This window comes from Dermacentor albipictus, chromosome 3 (genome assembly GCF_038994185.2).
Source record: "Dermacentor albipictus isolate Rhodes 1998 colony chromosome 3, USDA_Dalb.pri_finalv2, whole genome shotgun sequence".
NCBI lineage: Eukaryota > Metazoa > Arthropoda > Arachnida > Ixodida > Ixodidae > Dermacentor > Dermacentor albipictus.
In genome coordinates this window covers 3,231,005-3,247,739 of record NC_091823.1, presented here as the reverse complement: position 1 = coordinate 3,247,739, position 16,735 = coordinate 3,231,005, and the positions used below count along the sequence as shown (strand labels likewise).

The 16,735-nt window shown below is 50.0% G+C and overlaps 1 long non-coding RNA gene across 1 annotated transcript; it reads right to left on the bottom strand.

Moving 5' to 3' along the window:
• Positions 1–2,934: 2,934 nt before the first annotated feature.
• Positions 2,935–16,645, bottom strand: LOC139057164 (uncharacterized). The gene is made up of 3 exons (XR_011512608.1): positions 15,402–16,645; positions 14,975–15,270; positions 2,935–3,063 (listed from the first exon to the last, which is right to left on the bottom strand). It is a non-coding gene; the product is annotated as an uncharacterized lncRNA (long non-coding RNA).
• Positions 16,646–16,735: the final 90 nt, after the last annotated feature.

Genomic DNA, 16,735 nt, shown 5'->3' with positions numbered 1-16,735 from the left:
CACGCTGCACACATGGATCCCGCGCGGCACGCTGCATCATTAAGGCGTATCGTTCTTCTCTAGCTCTATGATCATTTATGCAGTAGTCACTTGGCGAGAAGCTTAATTTCCAACCTATGCGCAGGTGTCGTAGCTGAATTTCGAAAGTACACGGACCATATATATGTTGGCAAAATAATAGGAACTCACTATTTAGACTCGCCAAAATTATAATTAGCTGCTCACTTGAACTCATAAGAATATACTACTCAGCCGAGCACACTCGGGCTCAAACTCGCCAAAATACTGCTCAGCTGGGCTCACTCAGACTCATGGGATGATCTCAGGGAGTTGACTCATCAGTGAGTTTGCCAGCGTATGATGTGTGCTGAACCACAAACCTGGCTTTCTTGAATAAAAACAGTTGGTCGCTGCAGCATATGGATGCACATAAGTGTAATTCAGAGAGCGCGGCATTGTAAAGGCTGCCACAGTTACCATGCCGTGCTGCAGCTCATTTCAATCATGTCAAATGCAATACCCCTGCCGGCTTTTAGTCAGTCGGTCAAATGTGATTGCTATTTACCTCATCACAACACCTCATTTTCCCGCCTAAGGCTTTGGGTGAATTTTCCTTGGCATCCATTTTGTTACTCTAACAGGTTACCAGTTATCTGTTGCCTATACGAAATTTGAAGTTGTGCACATGTCATGTGGACTCCATGCCAAACTCGTAGTACAGCATGCGTTTTTGCAGTTAGGTCTAGAGTTACAGAATCGCATGTGGGAGTTACTTTAGTTAGCAACTGTGGCTTTGGAACAAACACGTGCATGAGAGTGTGCTTAAGTGTTACCTGTCAAGACTGGGAGCACCAAGGCAACTTGTGCAGTAAAGGCATGGGCAGTACGAGCCCACAGATTTTACTAAGTGTGGCTGAGGTGATGCGTCTAGATTTCACTATGAAGAGAGCCAAATAAAAGGTTGCCTATCCATCATACCTATTCTGGAGCCTTTTCTTGAGCTTTTCTAAAACATTAAGCTCAGCGTGTACACTTTATCACAGCATAATTATTACATGTGATATAAAACATTGTATTGTGCACTTTCTCCAACTCTTCGTGAAGGCATCTATCCATAGATTAAACAGGAATAGGCTCAATGTTGACATATCTCCACAGTAGGATCTCCAGGACCTCGTACTGTCACAATGCATCACAGACATTATTTAAGTGAACTCCAGAAGTGAAGCTCTTCGTTAACATTGGCTAAAATTGTATTTTTATATAGCCAAGTGATCATGCATAAATCTGTATGTCATGACAGAACACTTTGTTTCTCACGGACTTTAGTTTACAATTGTTTTCAAGATCAGGAAAATTGTGCAGTGTGCTAGTTGGTTCAACATACTTAACACTGTTGTGCGGAGTGACAAAGGGACAGGACTTGAGCGAGAAAACAATAGACACTTGAGCACAAACTATCAACTGGTAATTATCACAAGGCAATGATTCTGCTGAAAAGTAGGAACCAAAGGAAAAGACAAGTCGTGGAAGCATACAACCTCAAGGTGGACCCACAGGGCTCATGTGTCAGCCCGCCGTCTATTTCACTCAGCAATAAAGAGATTAGCATAATCACTGACAATAGAGGGTGTAGGTAGACCGGGAAGAGGACTCCTGTGCATGCGTGTAGGCTTTATGTACGCTTCACTTGCAGAAAAATAAACCAGTTCATAGTTTGCGCTCAGGTGTCATGTGTTGTTTTCTCGCTCAAATCCTGACCCTTCATCGCTCTGCGCAACAGTGTTAAGTTTTCAGGTTGTTCACTATGTGATGTAGGAAGGGTAAAATTGATGGGAAATCCCAATATTCTCGGGCATATCGCGAAAAATATGGCCCAAGTCAAGTGTCATTTTAGGCTTCACTGTCCCCTTATATAGGGCAAATAGTAATAGTTTGAATTCTATGGACGCTGGTTGCTTTTTCTGACTTAACCTAGGCAGTGCTCAGCTCTCAGTTGAAAGGAACAGGTAAACAGGACTTGCCACATAAGCAGAAGGTAGCACTCCAGACTTAAGCTTAATATACTGCGTGCTTCCACAGCCCTAGGGGGCTAGTCTGTAAGTGTTGACTAAGTGGACTGTCCATTCCAGTACACGCTGAATGAATAGAGCACGAGAGCCCATGGTGATGATTGCCACTTGCTCTACCAGCTTATAGCTCTACCTAATCAGTGTGTGCTGAAACAGTCCACTTAGTGGATCCTTACAGAATCCTTCCCTAGACTGATGTTTATGTTGGTAGGCTGCAAGTATTGCACTTTCTTTCCTTCGATGTGGGCAGTTCCCAAATATGGATGCAATTTAACATATTGTATTCATATTGCCTTTGGTCTATACAAATCTAATTCATGCTTATAACCAGGCCTACAAGCTCTTGTCCTGCATATTTATATAGCCTTCTCATTGGAGAATGGAGTCATTTTCCATTATACCCTCAAGCACTTGAAGTAGACACTGCAATAACCCCAAGGGAGGGGGGACAGTAACGCAAAAACCTTACTGGGCTTGTGGTGCTGCTGAAGGATGCACACATACCATTTATGCTAAAATTCCCAGCAGACATTCCAAAGTTTGTACGAGTTCAACTTTAGCTGGCTAAACTGAATGATTCATATTGAAGGCAATTCTTGCAACATTTGGTCAAACTGAATGAAACTGGACAGCACAATTAGCTGTGTTCATCTACCATTTATACGACTGCTGCCCCGAGCATTTTGCCTGTTACTTTGCCTTTCGTTTCTGTACTATCAAGTTCAAGTACACATGTACTTTATCACTGTACAAGTAGAATGGCTTCAAGGCTTTTCCTGGGCATTCAACAGTCACTATTTATTCCTATAAACCTTCCTGCATGTGAAGGCAAAAGAAACTTATTAATTCATGCTGGAAGTATAAAAAGACAGGTATTTGCACAGAAAATGTTTATTTTGAGCACCGAGGTTCTTGCTGATGTAGATATGGTGCTGGCTCCCTCCTTGCCCGAAGCATGTGCTTGCTGTACACAGCACCAGATGATGGCTTCCTAGGTCAAAAGATCAAAGTGAAATAAGAGGCATTTTGTTTTAGCTCCGGAAAGAAAAAGCAGGATTGAGACATTAACATGTATAAAAAATGGCAGTGACTACAGTGACGGGGCCCGGTACTTTAACATCCACACTACGGTGACGGGGCCCGTCGCTTTAACAACAACACTACACCGACGGGGCCGTCACTATAAAGATGTCGGTATTGGGGGCGAGGACCATAGAGTTTCTTACAAAATTCTTGTAGCAAACTCTATGGCGAGGACGATTTACGGAGTCGCCATCTGTTGGAAGCGCCTCACATGCGTCGGCGTTAAATAAAGGCTAAATAAACATACTACGCGGCAGCCCTCCTGAACAATGTTGCAAGTACTCTCGAAATGGCAGTATTTTACCTTTAAAATAATCATGTTGGACAAACAGAAAGCACAGAATTGTTTACAAACGCTATCTCTTTGCCTACTACGTACAGTAAGCTGGGACACTGCAAGCGGTCGCCGCAATCGATTCCACCGAACCGGTTTGCGTGAAACGTAAGCAATCGCTGAGAAAACTATGTGAAATATGCAGTCTGTGTAACTAAATATAGCATAACAGAATGAAGCTGCAATGCAGCGATCGCACGGGTTCGCGGTGACCGACTTCGCGTCTGCATGCATGTCGATCGCTTTCGCTCCGAGCACGTTTTCGCACCGTACCGTGAGCTTTATGCCGCAGCATATGAACATTTGACAGTACGCAAGCAACCATTGTTGCATGGACACTATCGGAGCTGTTCAAAAATAATTTCGTTATAGCTAGGGTCTTCGACTCCTACAGCGACTTGAGATATGTTCCGTCGCGATGATTCAGTCTTAATTTTCTTTTTCTTTTCTTCTAAAGTCTTGGAAGCTTCAATATCATTATTTCTCAAATTTCATCGAACTGCATGTTTATCGGTCTTCTAAGCGAGCAATTACCCGCTGCTTCTTTTTCTTAATTCAGTAGAATATTCATTGTCTGGTGCTACACAAGCAGAAACATGCGCCGTGCCTTTTTTAATGTGTTTTTACCGTTCCCCTTCCATTAGAGTGAACTTTCTTTCTTTATTATAATCATCATAGGTGTTACAGTGCATACGCAAAAGATTGCACATTCATGGACAAGTACCCATTGCGGTCGTTCGATCCGTATGTGTGCAATCAATGCATTCCATTACTGCACGGAAGTTGCTGACGTCGTGAAATTCACGTGGTGTTGTGGACGGTACTGGAATAAAATACCACGGTCCGTGAAGTGCTTGGCATCCCCATAGGCGCCAGAACCGAGAAGCTCATGCAGCTGGGGGTCCACAACACCTTCGATGAGCTTGGGTCACAGAAGTTAGTCCAGGTTGTCAGGCTCGCTTCCTCGAGCTCCTGCGGGGAGGCGGATCCTGGAGGCGCTGGACTTTAACCCGTCAGGGAAAGGCGGTGCGTGCTCGACGCGTGGTCGCGGGAGGCCGTCACGGTCTCGCCGTTCCCGCGCAACGTGCACGCGCAACGCAATGTAGGCACACGCCGGGCCCGAGCGGCCGCACTCCTCGGATCCGTCGCCGACGATCTACGATCGGTCGCGTTCGTCGACGTCGCCCATTACGGTTCGTCCGACCGGTTTGCGGCGGCCGTGGTGGATCACAGCTAGGGCAACCTAACGCCGCGTCCGTGCGGGGCAGGTGTCCGGATTGCGGAGATCCATTCTGCACTTTAGAACACATGCTCTGGCGGTGTCCCTCGTTACGGGACCACGGTCATCTCACCACGGAAGAAGAGCGGGAGGAGGCGGTCAGGCACGGCCTGCCCGTCCCAACGTCGGAACGGCTCGCGGCGGCCCCCTACCTCTTAAGGGGGTTTCGGAGTCGCTCCTTAGGACCTTAATAAAGTTCACTGCCTGCCGTGAAGTGCTCGAAGTTGTTTGCATAGAATGTTTGAAAGAAGTGCGGCCATTGACGTCGCTACAGTGTTGACGTAAAGTGCCGGTCCTGTCGTTCCGGCAGTGACTACAGTGACGGGGCCCGGCACTTTAACATCTGCACTACAGTGACGGGGCCCGGTACTTTAACATCCACACTACGGTGACGGGGCCCGTCGCTTTAACAACAACACTACACCGACGGGGCCGTCACTATGTCGGTATTGGGGGCGAGGTCGACTTACGGAGTCGCCATCTGTCGGAAGCGCCTCATATGCGTCGGCGTTAAATAAAGGTTAAATAAACATACTACGCGGCAGCCCTCCTGAACAATTTTGCAAGTACTCTCGAAATGGCAGTATTTTACCTTTAAAATAATCATGTTGGACAAACAGAAAGCACATAATGGTTTACAAACGCTATCTCTTTGCCTACTACGTACAGTAAACTGGGACTGCGAGCGGTCGCCGCAATCGATTCCACCGAACCGGTTTGCGTGAAACGTAAGCAATCGCTGAGAAAACTATGTGAAATATGTTCTTATAGTGGGATGGCTGTCTGTGTAAATAAATGTAGCATAACAGAATGAAGCTGCAATGCAGCGATCGCACGGGTTCGCGGTGACAGACTTCGCGTCTGCATGCATGCATGTTTCGCTGCGCGTCTGCGCGCAATATTTCGCTTTCGCTCCGAGCACGTTTTCGCACCGTGCCGTGAGCTTTATGCCGCAGCATATGAGCATTTGACAGTACGCAAGCTACCATTGTTGCATGGACACTATCGGAGCTGTTCAAAAATAATTTCGTTATAGCTAGGGTCTATGACGCCTACAGCGACTTGTGATGTTCCGTCGCGATGATTCAGTCTTAATTTTCTTTTTCTTTTCTTCTAAAGTCTTGGAAGCTTCAATATCATTATTTCTCAAATTTCATCGAACTGCATGTTTATCGGTCTTCTAAGCGAGCAATTACCCGCTGCTTCTTTTTCTTAATTCAGTAGAATATTGATTGTCAGGTGCTCACAAGCAGGAACATGGGCCGTGACTTTTTAAATGTGTTTTTACCGTTCCCCTTCCATTAGAGTGAACTTTCTTTCTTTATTATAATCATCATACGTGTTACAGTGCATACGCAAAAGATTGTACATTCGTGGACAAGTACCCATTGCGGTCGTTCGATCCGTATGTGTGCAATCAATGTATTCGATTACTGCACGGAAGTTGATGACATCGTGAAATTCACGTGGTGTTGTGGACAGTACTGGAATAAAATACCGCGGTCCGTAAAGTGCTTGGCATCCCCATAGGCGCCAGCACCAAGAAGCTCATGCAGCTGGGGGTCCACAACACTTTCGATGAGGTTGGGTCACAGAAGTTAGTCACCTGGACTTTAACCCGTCAGGGAAAGGCGGTGCGTGCTCGACGCGTGGTCGCGGGAGGCCGTCACGGTCTCGCCGTTCCCGCGCAACGTGCACCCGCAACGCAATGTAGGCACACGCCGGGCCCGGGCCGCACTTCTCGGATCCGTCGCCGACGAACCACGATCGGTCGCGTTCGTCGACGTCGCCCAATACGGTTCGTCCGACCGGTTCGCGGCGGCCGTGGTGGATCACAGGGGCAACCTAATGCCGCGTCCGTGCGGGGCAGGTGTCCGGATTGCGGAGATCCATTCTGCACTTTAGAACACATGCTCTGGCGGTGTCCCTCGTTACGGGACCACGGTCATCTCACCACGGAAGAAGAGTGGGAGGAGGCGGTCAGGCACGGCCTGCCCGTCCCAACGTCGGAACGGCTCGCGGCGGCCCCCTCCCTCATAAGGGGGTTTCGGAGTCGCTCCTCAGGACCTTAATAAACTTCACTGCCTGCCGTGAAGTGCTCGAAGTTGTTTGCATAGAATGTTTGAAAGAAGTGCGGCCATTGACGTCGCTACAGTGTCGACGTAAAGTGCCGGTCCCGTCTGTGGTTAAGGAGACGGGCCCCGTCACTGTAGTGTGTATGTTAAAGTGCCGGGCCCCGTCACTGTAGTACAGATGTTAAAGTGCCGGGCCCCGTCACTGTAGTGCACGATTATGTTAAAGTACCGGGCCCCGTCACTGTAGTACAGATCTTAAAGTGCCAGGCCCCGTCACTGTAGTCACTACCATAAAAAATACTTGCCTAAAGAAAAATTAATACACAAGCAAATTCACTAAAGAGGTTCACTTTCAAGAGCGAAAGTATGGTTACGATGAAAATTACAAGGAAGCTTCACTGCTCATTGAGGTTTCGGTTCAGTAGTTGTTGAGCCACGAGGGTTAGCATGCTACATCTTGCATATTATGTTTTGTAGAACAATATTGCACTTTGAACAATGTAGTGCCTATTTAAATGAACTGACAAGGAACGCTGAAACTCCAGGCTAGTTTGGTCTGCACAAGATATGATACAGACACTGTACTGCATTCATTTAGTGTTTTTGTCACTGATCTCGTGCACAAAGGTCATTCACACCTATCCTACATGAAATGCAGTTACTTCTTTGAAGCTTCATCTAGTCCTTGAATTTGCTGCATGCTTATGTCTAAGGGAGTTCGTTTGGTTCCTGTTAATGTAGTACATCTAAGCAACTGTTATCAAATGCCCATAGTGTTCCCTTGCATGTACAAAACATTTTTGGCCCTTTCAATGCACAATACTCATTACATTTGACACTTGGGACTCGTGCAAGGCGCCATTTAGTATTATATGCTTGTCCACATCTGATAATACTTTCATAGCTGGGTCATTCCCATGCCAAATGCCTTGGTTATTACTGTGACCATCTCACACTTTTCCTTTAGAATCTTCTTGTCCACTTTTAAGGAAGCACCCCACGACACAATGTCTCCATCCTAGTGGTGCTATGGAGTTAACTTATGTGCTAGTTGTAGCAGATGACGTCAACTGAAGGCCACTGAAGATAAAACTCTCTGCGACAATTCCTTTTACACAAAAAATGCAAACAATACAGAATAGTCAAAATGTAGTTATCTGGCAAGACTGGCTGCATCCATCATCTTTGTTTGGCGCAATTCTGAGGTGGCTCCATGTTACAAGACGCTTGGCGATTATTGCCATGTGACTGTTTGGGACTCTATAAAACACAAGAATTGCCTTACTCCGGCCTTTCTCTTTGTGCAGCGGCCAAGGTTATTATTCGTCCAATCGCACCGTGTCCTGTTCGTGTGTCCATAGACTAAATTCTTCACCACATTGTTTTTGCGGTATTTCGTGAGTGACCCATGAACTCATCTTGGGGTGGGACTTCTTATCTTTGGCGTTTGCTTCTATCTCTTGTCGTCAGCGCCTCACACAACTGGATGATGCCACTGGCAATTCTCTTCCTAACCACGAAGAATGCATTCGTCTCGTCACCTCTTCCGATTACGTTCTTTGGCCACCTAGAGAAAAGATTATAGGTGTCAACTCCTGTAACATTGTGGATGGCGGCGTATTCATTGTACCCTATGACCATACCCTATCTCGAGCAATTCTGATTACCCCTGGCCTTATTCGCTTCTCTGAGGGGTCTGCATTGCTTACTGCAATAAACCAAATCGAACCCCAACTGTTGCCTCGTGGATCAACTGTCACTTCAGCTGTTGACACTCATGTCGTTGCAATTGTCACGAAGACAGCTCAGTGTGTTCTTGCGTCTGTTACCGTGCGCTGAACAAAATCGTGCACAAAGATGTTCACCCCGTGTCACGGATGGATGATGCACTAGATTCACTCCACGGTGCTGAGTATTTTTCTAGCCTTGACTTTAGACCAGGCTACTGGCAAATACCGATGTCCAAATCCGACAAAGCAAAAACGACATTTGCTACCCCTGATGGGCTCTACGAGTTCAGTGCGATGCCTTTTGGACTCTGCAATGTGCCTGCCACATTCGAACGCATGATCGATAAGTCTTGTGTGGCTTGAAATGGAAAACCTGTCTGTGCTATCTCGACGACATTGTGTTTTCAACCATGTTCTCACAACATTTGCAACATCTTGATAAAGTCCTTGCCTGTCTTGCAAATGCTGGTTTGCAGCTCAACACACGCACACGCGCGTGTGCGCGCACGCACACACACACACACACAAATGCAGTTTGGCCAGCAAGGCCATCAAAGTTCTGGGGCACATAGTCTGCAAAGAAGGTATTCATCCAGACCCCGAGAAGCTTACTGCCATCCTCGAATTTTGTGTCCACTGCGTCAAAAAGACATGCACAGTTTTCTTGGACTTGCTTCTTCCGGCACTTCATATGCAACTTCGCTACACTTACGTCCCCGCTCCATCAACTCCTCCCCAGTAATGCACCCTTTGTTTCGTCCGACGAATGTGAACATGCTTTCCTGCTTTTGCAACATTCCCTGACGTCAGACCCAGTACTGCGCCACTTTGATCCAACCGCGCCCACCATCTTTCACACCGACGCTAGCAGTCAGTCTCGGTGCCATTCTACTACAATGCGACAACACATTCCACGAACGAGTAATTGCTTAGGCTAGTCGTACACTAACCAGTGCAGAAAATTACTACACCATAACCAAGCAGGAGTGCTTTGCTGTTGGGCCGTGCAAAAATTTCACCCATGTCTTCATGGCCGCCATTTCACAGTTGTTACCGACCATAACACACTGTGCTGGCTTTCATCGCTAAAGAATTTATCAGGTCACCTGAGTTGCTGTGTGCTTCACCTACAGGAGTACGATTTCAATGTCACCTACAGGGCTGCAAAGAAGCATCAAGACACCAATGCTCTCTCTTGCTACCCTCTGCCGAATCATGACGATTCACCATAACCTCTCCGCGATTGTGTACGTCCTGAGTCCTCTTCATCGGCTTTACCCATTGTAGCCCTCGAATGGCTAAGACACAACAGCCCATCTGTCCTTGTGTCCCACTAACGCATCGACCCATACTGCTGAACTATTCTCCAACGCATGGAAGATTCTTCGTCACCTCCAAACGCCTGACTTCGTCAACAACTTAACCCTTTCGCTGTCACGGACGTACCGGTACGTCATCGCGCTTCCACCCCCACAGTGTCACTGACGTACCGGTACGTTCTCTATCGTGCGTTCAAAATTTCGCGCCACAGCGCAAAGCTGGCGCTCCTGGATTGGCCACGCTATCTGTTGACTCTTTCTACAAGTTCGTACATTCGCCCCGACCTGTGTTACTCCATGTATTGAAGAGTACGGCGCAACTGCCACTCCCCACTTTCTCTTTGCTGAGTGACGCGGTGGCTCCGGTGTTCGCTGTATCATGCGTCGCGCACGTGTGGTTATGGGTTCAAGGGTTGTTCTGCCATCTTCACTGGTTTGAAGGTTTTTATTTTTCTTCTGTTGGTGTGCCTGCTACGGCGCGTCAAGTTCAGGCGCACGTGCCGTTGCCTCTCCGAAAAGAGTGACTCGTTGATGCTTTCGCTCTCTCGCCGCACCTTCGCTTCCGGCTTGCAGCAGTAAACGTAAAGCCTCCTGAACTTTGTTAGCCTTTTTCCATCTCCCTCTGTCTTCTTGATCACGCAACGTCCCATTGCTCTCCGTTGTGCGGGCGACTGAAAGCGCATCCTCCCTGCGCGCGGTTACTTTCGGATGGCTCAGCGCACGGGACCTTCGTCTGCTCATTGGAGCGGTGGCTCAATTCCGATTCAGAATACGAGCCGAGCTCGGATTCGGACTCGGACAGAGTCGCATGCGAGGAAGAGGGTTCCGCATCGTCAGATTCGGATGTTGAACGGATTTTATAGTCAGGCTGATGATGATGATGTTTACCAACAGCTGCAGAATACTGAAATGTGCATATTGCATTGACTATGTTATTTGTATACCAATCATAATCAAAAATAAATTGCTATGTTCATTCCCTGTTATGCTCGTTCCCTGAAACCAAGCCGACACTGGGGGTGCGTCACGGCCAGAAAGGTCCGACAGCGAAAGGGTTAATCAATTCAAGCTGCACAATGGGGTTTTACATCGCAACATTTATCACATCGATGGCAACAAATGGGTCCCGGTCATACCATGTTCTCTGCAATGTGAGGTGCTTGAAGCCTTTCACGATCATGCGACGACTGGTCCTCTAGGCTACCACAAGACTTACAACAGAATATGAAGTTGCTGCTCCTGGCCTGGCCCATCTTCAGCCGTTGCGAAGTATGTTGCACCCTGCGTTCATTGTCAAAGCAAACCCAACAGCTCCTTCTGGCTCTTTACAACCTCTGCCTTGTCCCACTTCGCCTTTTGAAGTAGTTGGAATAGACTTGTACGGTCCTCTTCCCATGACCTCACATGGAAATCGTTGGATTGCAACGGCCATAGACCATCCAACACGCTATGCGGAGACAGCATCTCTACCATCCTGGACTGCTGCTGAAGTCGCCGATTTCTTTCTACACAACATTATCTTACACCGCAGCGCTCCGCACGTTCTCCTCAGTGACCGCAGCAGTCTTCCTCTCTTCTATCCTTACCGAAGTTCTGTGCGCCTCTAACACAATTCGCAATACGACTTCCAGTTACCATCCGCAGACCAACAGCTTGATGATTGCGATGTACAGTCACGTGCAATATGAATTGCAACACCGGTGCCCGTGGTCGAAGGGGTTCCAAGGCTGTACGGCTGTGCAGACACATGGTAAGTTCCAGACCGAAACACAGCTTCAATTAGTGGTGTCTATTAAACTGCTATTTCGAATGTCAGAGCTGCTGCGCAGCCGTGGAGCCCCTTCAACAACGAACAAGAGTGTTGCAAGTCATATTGCATGCGACTGTACATCTACCCTGGCCACACAAACGGGGATGCAATCCTGTCGTTCATGACATTCGCCTATAACATGGCTACGCAACGTACCACTGGATTTTAACATTTTTTCTTCATCTATGGCTGTTCACCAAGTTTCATTCTTGATGTATCATTCCTTTCGACTCCTGTACCCCCATCAGTTCCTTTCTTGGAACAGTTTGTGTCTCGCCTCGCAGAGTGCAGACGCCTCGCCCCGCTTAACACCGACGTCTCCCAGGACGCTCGCAAGTTTCGTTACGACTCGACCCACTGTGCTGTAACTTTTTCTCCTGGTGACAAAGTTCTTTGGACTCCTGTGTGCGTTCCTGGCTTATGCAAAAAATTTTGCAACACTTCTTGCTTATGCAACACTTCTTGAATGCCCACACCACCGTATCGTCGGGCAGCAAGCACAACCTGCGACACCCATGTGGCCACAGTGACGAGAGGTGGCCTGCGCAGCTGGCCGGTTGGGGTCATCAGGTTGTCGCCGGCCATCCACTGATTATATTGTTCACGGACACGGTCTTTAACAGGCTTGTTGAGCACGACGTCCAGTGGCTGAAGTGTTGACGTCATGCCTCCCGGAATGACGGCGAGTTCCGTCCTCCCGTCGCGGAGTGCCAGCTTCAATCCTGCGGTCAAGTGCCCGCGAAAGGCATCCAAGACGAGCATGCTCGGACACCGCAAGAGTGCCCCTGGTTGCCGATTCCAGACGGTCTTAATCCAATTGAGCATGAGGGCCTCATCCATATAGCCCTTTTCATTCACGTGAACGACATCCCGTGGGAAAGCCTCTTTCGGCAGCGTCTTCCTCTTGAATATTATGTATGGGGGCAGCTTTCTGCCATCTGCAGTACACGCGAGCATCACCGTGAATGCTCGTTCCCCGTAGAAAGAAGCTCGACTTCTTTTGTGCCGCGTTCGCACACTGTGGTGAGCGACGGCATGTCGAACCACACCGGCATTTCATCAGCGTTGCCGATCTGTACCAACATGTAGCCATGCTGCTGCCGGAGACAGATAACATAGCGCTGGAATTCGACCAACTTGTCCTCGTATGCCTCTGGCTGCTTCTGCCAGATTGAATTGCGCTGTCGAAGTGCAAATCCCTTGCGTTGCATGAAGCGACGAACCCAATAAATGGAGCCCTTGAATTGTTCCTTGGGCAGTCCGGATTCTCGGGCGATCTCAATAGCTTTGATGCAGATGAGTTCTGCTGTGACTGGCAAAGATCTGGCACGATGCTCGCGGACAAAATCCGCCACCCTGTCTTTGAGCTCCGGGTGCACTGCGCCATAGAATAAAGAACTTCGTCAGAATAAAGAACCGCGCAGCGCCCGCGAGTTGGGCCGCGTCGGTCACCAAGGGGGCGATAACAATGTGGATGCCGAAAGGTCTGCGCTCCTACATGCTGCCAGACGACTATTCATGCTGTGCCAAGAGCCGGTATGTAAGTCAAGGGGTGAACTTTTAGTAATATTTTTGGGAAAAAACCTCAACCTATATTCCGCACTATACGGTACTCGCACTGCTGGAGACATATGCCGTGGCCGAGAACCTACGGCTTCCCGACTACTCGGGTGCCACCACCTGTGCCACACGCAGTTGCACTGCGGCACCCTGCCTAGATGGAGTCCATAAGCCAGGAAAGCCACGCACGGCAATCTATGTCCGCAGCACCCTGGCGCGTGCTGTTCTACCTGTTGCTGACATCGCCGGTGGCCCCTTGGAGTCATGCGCCGTTGTGGTACGCCTTGGCAGCCAGGACACGGCTGTGGCGAGCATCTGCATCCGTCCAGGAAAGTCGTGGGATCCCTCCAGCCTCATCCAGCTGGCTGTTCGCCTTGGTGGGCATGCAGTCCTGTGCAGTGACTTCAACGCACACCATACGGATTGGGGAAGCCGCAGCTGCACCCGCTGAGGCAAAGGCCTCACAGATGCCATCAGCTGAGCTGGCCTGCTGACCTTGGAACACCAGGGAGCCCACCTACGTCTACCGCAGAGCTCGCACGGCCATTGACCTCTCCCTCAACACTGAGCAGTGCTCCTACTCCTGGGCCACAACTTCGGACAAATGGGGGTCTGACCACTTCCCTATTGTGATCAGCCCCAGGTCTGGGAGAAGGCCTAGGTCAAGAACTTACGTCACAGACTGGTCCCTGTTCCGGAAGCACTGCAGCAAGTTGGACGATGGCCGTGACTTCCTGAGCGCCATCGTGGATTGTGCTCAGGCTGCCACCGTTCAGTGCTCTACCCAACCAGATACCCCCGCTCCGGACCTCCACCTGCTCAACATTCGTGCCTCCAGGCGCCGTATGGAGCGTGGAGCAATCCGGACGGGCAAGGCAGAGCATTGGACCAAGTACAGACGTGCAGATGCCCGCTGCAGACGCCAAGCCCGGCGCAGGAGGAGCCTCTGCTCTGCCATCGAGGGCAGGTCCAGGGGACCCCTGGCTTGGAGACTGCTCAAATCCCTCACCAGCAGGAGAGGAAGCCTACAACCTGTCCTCGCCGTGGCCATCACGCTGAGCATCAGCGAAGAGGCCCTTGCGGAGCTCCTCGCCAACCAGTTTGCGCTGGCTGTACCACGCAGTGCAGCCATCCTGAAGGTAGGGCAGCCTTCCGTCAGCCTGCCTACCTGCCTGCACAACCACCACACAGGGTCTTCGCTTCTGTAAATGGCCTGTCATCCAGTCTTGGGAGCCTGGCCTCACAGTTCATTGGCCCAGAAAGCAGTCCGAGCGTTTTTTCGCTGCCTGAGGGCAACAGACTTGAGTGCCCAACTATAGACATCCTACACTTAAGTTCTCTCTCTTCCTCTTTCACTCCCCATTCCCCTCCCACGTGTAGGGTAGCAAACTGGACTCAGCCTGGTTAACCTCCCTGCCTTTCCGTCTTCCCTTCTCTCTCACCACCCAGGGTGGCCATCGAGCCAGGTTATGACTATCTACCAGGACTCGCTGACACTGCACGAGCTCCAAGCATCGCAGTGCACCAGGAGCCCAGTGCACCAGGAACCCAAATGCTTCGCAACCTGGCTGCCAGCGAGCAGCTGCACCTGCTTGACTGCTTAAACATCTGGCAGTCAGGGCAGGTGCCGGAGTCATGGCGCACAGCCTACGTGGCCCCCATCCTGAAGGCCGGCTGAAAAACGTGAGCTCCTATCGGCCAGTCTCACTCACCTCTGCTGCTTGCAAGCTGATGGAGGCCATTGCTTTCTGGCCGATGAGCAGATAGGCTTCCGGCGGAGCTGATGCAGTGCGGACTCCATCGTGGACGTGGTCTCCACGCTGGAAGAGGCCAAGGCCTGCGGTGACGCTGTGCTCCTGGTGCTTATCGGCATGAAGGGGGCCTTTGACGGCCTGCCCTATCCAGTCGTTCAGCAGGCCCTGGACCTATTTGGTAGAGGGCGTCCCACAAGGATCAGTGGTGAGCCCTTTCCTGTTCAACCTGGCCCAACTGCCTGCTGTCCTGCAGACTGACCCCCACAACCACGTGAATACCTCCATCAACGCGGACCACATCGCCCTATGTGTACGAAATCCACCACACAGCCACAGCAGTGCGCGCTCGGCTCTGCAAAGAGCCCTCGACACCGCCGCTGCTTACCTGAGCTGCATTGGCCTTGCCATCTCGGCAAGGAAGACGGAGGCCATGCTGCTCCACCCAAGAGCAACCGCCCGCTGCACAGCTGCAACTGGAAGGCGACCTTGAAGCCCGGCAGTGACGTACCCGGGGCTACACGTTCATCACCGGCTGACCTGGCTGCCTGCTGTCAAGACCCTGCATGTCCAGGTCCTCCGGGTCCACAAGGCAGTCTCCCAGCTTGTTGCCCGAGGACAGAGCTGCACCACTAGGTGGGCTCTGCGGCTGTACCATGCAGTAGCCACCTCACGCCTGCGGTACGTCCTCCCACTCGTGGCACTACCACGTGCCCGTCTCAAGAAGCTGGAGCTGCAGCATAGGGCCGAGATTAGGTTCTGCCTGGGCGATCCCTGCAGCTCTGAAATCGCTGCAACCTTGGCCGAGGCAGGAGCATGGTCCCCATCACTCCTGTCACAGCCCACATTCTACAATCAGCCACAGCTGTGCACATCGCTGAATGACACTGCGTTCAGGAATATCGGTCACATACCGACCGCACACACAACCCCCATCACATCTGCACTGAGCATTACGCTGCGGAGAAAGCTTATCAGTGAATGGCTACTGACAGCGCAGCGAAATTTTGGTTCTAAAGCAATTTTTCCCGACCGTGCAATGAGGCCGCAATGCGAGACCGCAACGAGGCCGCAATTTGGTGACTTTATTCACTACCGCCCTTAGCCGGCAGATCTGAACCATGCATCAGGAATGTGCATTTCCATTGGGGAACAATAGAAACTCTTATTTAGGCTAAACAAGCGCGCGTACGTACGTACTTACATGCCGCACTCGGGACATCTGCCATTCAAATATTCTGCCATGTAGCAGCACCGTAACCAAGTAATGTTACTGTTACATGCTTCTGACAAAGACTCTAAATAACTCTGAAGGAGCGCAGTTACGTGTAATATACGTTCTCTGCATTAGGACACTGTAGCACTGGCTGGCCGGTGTGGCGGTCCCTGCAATGCATCACAAAAGCTCGTGAGGAACCTGGCTATAAAGTATCATCACAGAACACCTATATATGGCATCATGCAGTCGAAAGATTAGCTACGCGTAGTAGATGCACATCAAACGCAAAGACGAAGTATACTTACGAGAAGCAAAAGCCCGAAAAATAAGCGATCCACCGCTTCGTGCACTCCGAGCCTGCCATATGCCATATTATGCCGCCAAAAAGGCCGAATGTGACATCACGAACGTGAAAAAACAAAGACCGGATGTGGCGTCCCGGACGTGACGTTTGGGTGAACCTAACGCTTGCGCTACGTTCACCGGGTGAACGCAGACACTTT